Genomic DNA, 5,000 nt, shown 5'->3' on the forward strand with positions numbered 1-5,000 from the left:
ATCTAAGCCATCTCGACCCACCCAACACGCCTTCCAAGTCGGATCACTCGGACTTCGATCTGAAAATCTCCGGACTCATTTTTATGAATATCCCCAGTCAGTAAGAACGTTATTTCGCCAATATATACCAACAATAAACCATATTCCAATAGCTGAACCAAAAATATAATTCCCGATCCAAACGTTCTGCATCGCCCAACGCGACCACCTTCCCTATATATGTCAGGAGAGCACAGGGTTCCCCTCCAGACAACACTTACGCTCTATCCCCGACTCTCGGTCGATCGATAGGCCAGGTCAGCGGTGTCTGTTTCGGCCGAAGCTCGGACTTTGGTCAAAATGTTCCGATACAAAATTTGAACCAAGATAGATACAGATATGATTCCTTCTTAAATATACGTTGATTATCGAACAGAATATGGTAAATATTTTGCGATGACCGAGGATTTCATGAATTTTTTTTTTTTTTCGAAAAAATTTTCTATTATCGGAATTTCCTCAAATTTCATTTGGTTGCCTCCTAATGCTTATTAAAAATGATAATCAACAATCAGAATCATTATTTATCATTTATTTCAATTTTTATAATGAAAAACGTTCACGTCCTTTCGCGCCTCTCGATCGTCGTTTACGTGATGCATCGGTCAGCCCTAGTTTACGTGGTGCATCGGTAAGATCGAGTTCACGTTCTGCATCGGTCTGCCCGAGTTTACGTGGTGCATCGGTAAGATCGAGATTACGTGGTGCATCGGTAAGATCGAGTTTACGTTCTGCATCGGTCTGCCTGAGTTTACGTGGTGCATCGGTATGATCGAGTTTACGTTCTGCATCGGTGTGATCTAGTTTACGTTGTGCATCGGTAAGATCGAGATTACGTGAAGCATCGGTATGATCGAGTTTACGTTCTGCATCGGTCTGGACTTAGAGATATATTTTCGACGTGAAAATGTTCCGATACAACTTTTGAACCAGGATAGTTAGAGAGATGATTTTTTCTGGGATGTACGTTGATTGGGGAATGGATTGTGGAAAATAACTTGCCATGACCGAGGTGTTCTCGAATTTTTTTTTTTTTTCGAAAAATATTTTCTGATTTTGGATTTCACTCAAATTTGATTTCGTTGCCTTCTAATGTGTTCTAAAAGAGTAAATCAGTAATCAGAATCGAAAAATATTTTTCGGATTTTTTTTTTTTTGAAAAAAAATTTTCTGATTTTGGAATTTCCTCAAATTTGATTTGGTTGCCTTCTAATGTGTTTTTAAAGCGTAAATCAGTAATCAGAATCAATATTCATTGTCGACTTTAATTTTTATAAGGAAAAATGTTCACGTCCTTAAACGCCTCCCCATCATTAGCCCGAGTCCAAGTCGATGTCAGTCCCGAGCGGACGGTGTCAGATACTACCTATCGCCCCGGTCTGGACTTGGCGAGGTATTTCGACGTGAAATGTTCCGATACAACTTTTGAACCAGGATAGTTAGAGAGATGATTTCTTCTATGTTGTACGTTGATTGTGGAATGGATTGTGGGAAATAACTTGCCATGACCCAGGTGTTCTTGAATTTTTTTTTTTTTCGAAAAAAATTTTCTGATCTTGAAATTTCCTCAAATCTGATTGCGTTGCCTTCTAATGTGTACTAAAAGAGTAAATCAGTAATCAGAATCAATATTCATTGTCGACTTTAATTTTTATAAGGAAAAATGTTCACGTCCTTAAACGCCTCTCCATCGTTACCCCCGACTCCAAGACGATGTTAGACCGGAGCGGACGGTGTCAGATGCGACCGATCGCCCCGGTCTGGACTTAGCGAGATATTCCGACGTGAAATGTTCCGATACAAAAATTTAACTGTGATAGTTAGAGAGATGGTTCCTTTTGTGATGTACGTTGATTGTGTAATAGAATATGGAAATAAACTTGAGATGACCGAGGTCTTCTGGGATTTTTTTTTTTTTTCGAAAAATATTTTTCGATTTCGGAAATCCCTCAAATTTCATTGAGATATGTCCTAATGTGTTCTTAAAGCTTAAATCAACAATCAGAATTAATATCCAAAAGTTATTTCATTTTTTATAAGGAAAAACGTTCACGTCCTTTCCGCTCCCAAAAAGTGAGATATCATAGAAAATATCGCTATATTTGTTGTTTACGGCCATACCACGCTGAAATTGCCAGTTCTCGTCAGAACACTGAAGCCAAGCAGCGTCGGGCGCGGTTAGTACTTGGATGGGTGACCGCTTGGGAACACCGCGTGCTGTAAGCTTTTTTTTTACGTTCTGCATCGGTCTGCCGAGATAACGTGGTGCATCGGTATGATCGAGTTTACGTTCTGCATCGGTAAGATCGAGATTACGTGATGCATCGGTAAGATTGAGATTACGTGGTGCATCGGTAAGATCGAGTTTACGTGGTGCATCGGTAAGATCCAATTCACGTTCTGCATCGGTAAGATCCAGTTCACGTGGTGCATCGGTAAGATCGAGATTACGTGGTGCATCGGTAAGATCGAGTTTACGTGGTGCATCGGTAAGATCCAATTCACGTTCTGCATCGGTAAGATCCAGTTCACGTGGTGCATCGGTAAGATTGAGATTACGTGGTGCATCGGTAAGATCGAGTTTACGTGGTGCATCGGTAAGATCGAGATTCACGTTCTGCATCGGTAAGATCCAGTTCACGTGGTGCATCGGTAAGATTGAGATTACGTGGTGCATCGGTAAGATCGAGTTTACGTGGTGCATCGGTAAGATCCAATTCACGTTCTGCATCGGTAAGATCCAGTTCACGTGGTGCATCGGTAAGATCGAGATTACGTGGTGCATCGGTAAGATCGAGTTTACGTGGTGCATCGGTAAGATCCAATTCACGTTCTGCATCGGTAAGATCCAGTTCACGTGGTGCATCGGTAAGATTGAGATTACGTGGTGCATCGGTAAGATCGAGTTTACGTGGTGCATCGGTAAGATCCAATTCACGTTCTGCATCGGTAAGATCGAGTTTACGTGGTGCATCGGTCTGCCCTAGTTTACGTGGTGCATCGGTTTGGACTTAGAGATATATTTTCGACGTGAAAATGTTCCGATACAACTTTTGAACCAGGATAGTTAGAGAGATGATTTTTTCTGGGATGTACGTGGATCGGGGAATGGATTGTGGGAAATAACTTGCCATGACCGAGGTGTCCTCGAATTTTTTTTTTTTTCGAAAAAAATTTTCTGATTGTGGAATTTTCTCAAATTTGATTTGGTTGCCTCCTAATGTGTTCTAAAAGAGTAAATCAGTAATAGGAATCGAAAAATATTTTTCGGATTTTTTTTTTTTTCGAAAAAAATTTTCTGATCGTGGAATTTCCTCAAATTCGATTTGGTTGCCTTCTAATGTGTTTTTAAAGCGTAAATCAGTAATCAGAATCAATATTCATTGTCGACTTTAATTTTTATAAGGAAAAATGTTCACGTCCTTAAACGCCTCCCCATCATCAGCCCGAGTCCAAGTCGATGTCAGTCCCGAGCGGACGGTGTCAGATACTACCTATCGCCGAGGTCTGGACTTGGCGAGATATTACGACGTGAAATGTTCCGATACAACTTTTGAACCAGGATAGTTAGAGAGATGATTTCTTCTATGTTGTACGTTGATTGTGGAATGAAATACGGAAAATAACTCGCCATGACCGAGGTGATTACGATTTTTTTTTTTTTTCGAAAAAAATTTTCTGATCGTGGAATTTTCTCAAATTTGATTTGGTTGCCTCCTTATATGTTCTAGTAGCGATAATCAACAATCAGAATCAAAATCCATGGTCGGGTTTGATTTTTATAAGGAAAAATGTTCACGTCCTTTTTTACAACCCCGACTCATTGACGATGTTAGAACCGAGCCGGCGGTGTCAGATACGACCGATCGCCCCGGTCCCGATCGTCATTTACGTTGTGCATCGGTCTGCCCGAGATTACGTGGTGCATCGGTCTGGACTTAGAGATATATTTTCGACGTGAAAATGTTCCGATACAACTTTTGAACTAGGATAGTTAGAGAGATGATTTTTTCTGGGATGTACGTTGATTGGGGAATGGATTGTGGGAAATAACTTGCCATGACCGAGGTGTTCTCGAATTTTTTTTTTTTTTTCGAAAAAAATTTTCTGATTGTGGAATTTTCTCAAATTTGATTTGGTTGCCTCCTAATGTGTTCTAATAGCGATAATCAACAATCAGAATCAAAATCCATGGTCGGGTTTGATTTTTATAAGGAATAATGTTCACGTCCTTTTTCGCCTATGTTCTTTTTCGACGTGAAATGTTCCGATACAACTTTTGAACCAGGATAGTTAGAGAGATGATTTTTTCTGGGATGTATGTTGATTGACGTACGAAACTTGGAAAAAAAATAGAAAAGACCGAGGTACTCTAGAAAAAAAATTTATTGAAAATATTTTTTTGATTTCGGAATTAATTCGAAATTCATTCAGATGTCTTCTATCAATATCGCGAAAGAAAAATCAATAATCAGAATCGATATTCATCTAAGATTATTTCCTTCTGGATTGTGTTAACATTCGGTACGATCTTGTCTACGTGATGCATCGGTTTGTTTCTCGGCTCTTGTGAGCAAGTTGGACACTCGAGACGGCCTCCATCGATCGGATTAGGCGGGCTTTAATGTTAACGTGCTGCATCGGTGTGATCTTGTTTACGTCATGCATCGGTATAGCTTTAAATCGCGCCGTAAAGTCGTTCACGTCATGCATCGGTATCTTAAATCGCGCCGAAAAGTCGTTCACGTCATGCATCGGTATCTTAAATCGCGCCGTAAAGTCGTTCACGTCATGCATCGGTATCTTAAATCGAGCCGAAAAGTCGTTCACGTCATGCATCGGTGGCACAAAAAAAAGACGCCGATGCATGACGTGAGCCGACTTTTCGGCGCGATTTAAGATACCGATGCATGACGTGAACGACTTTACGGCGCGATTTAAGATACCGATGCATGACGTGA

At 40.4% G+C, this 5,000-nt stretch overlaps 1 non-coding gene across 1 annotated transcript; it reads left to right on the forward strand.

The window, feature by feature from the left end:
* Positions 1-2,146: 2,146 nt before the first annotated feature.
* Positions 2,147-2,265, forward strand: LOC123686966. Its single transcript, XR_006748718.1, has one exon. It is a non-coding gene; the product is annotated as a 5S ribosomal RNA (ribosomal RNA).
* Positions 2,266-5,000: the final 2,735 nt, after the last annotated feature.

This window comes from Harmonia axyridis, chromosome X, assembly GCF_914767665.1.
Source record: "Harmonia axyridis chromosome X, icHarAxyr1.1, whole genome shotgun sequence".
In the NCBI taxonomy this organism is placed as follows: Eukaryota; Metazoa; Arthropoda; class Insecta; order Coleoptera; family Coccinellidae; genus Harmonia; species Harmonia axyridis.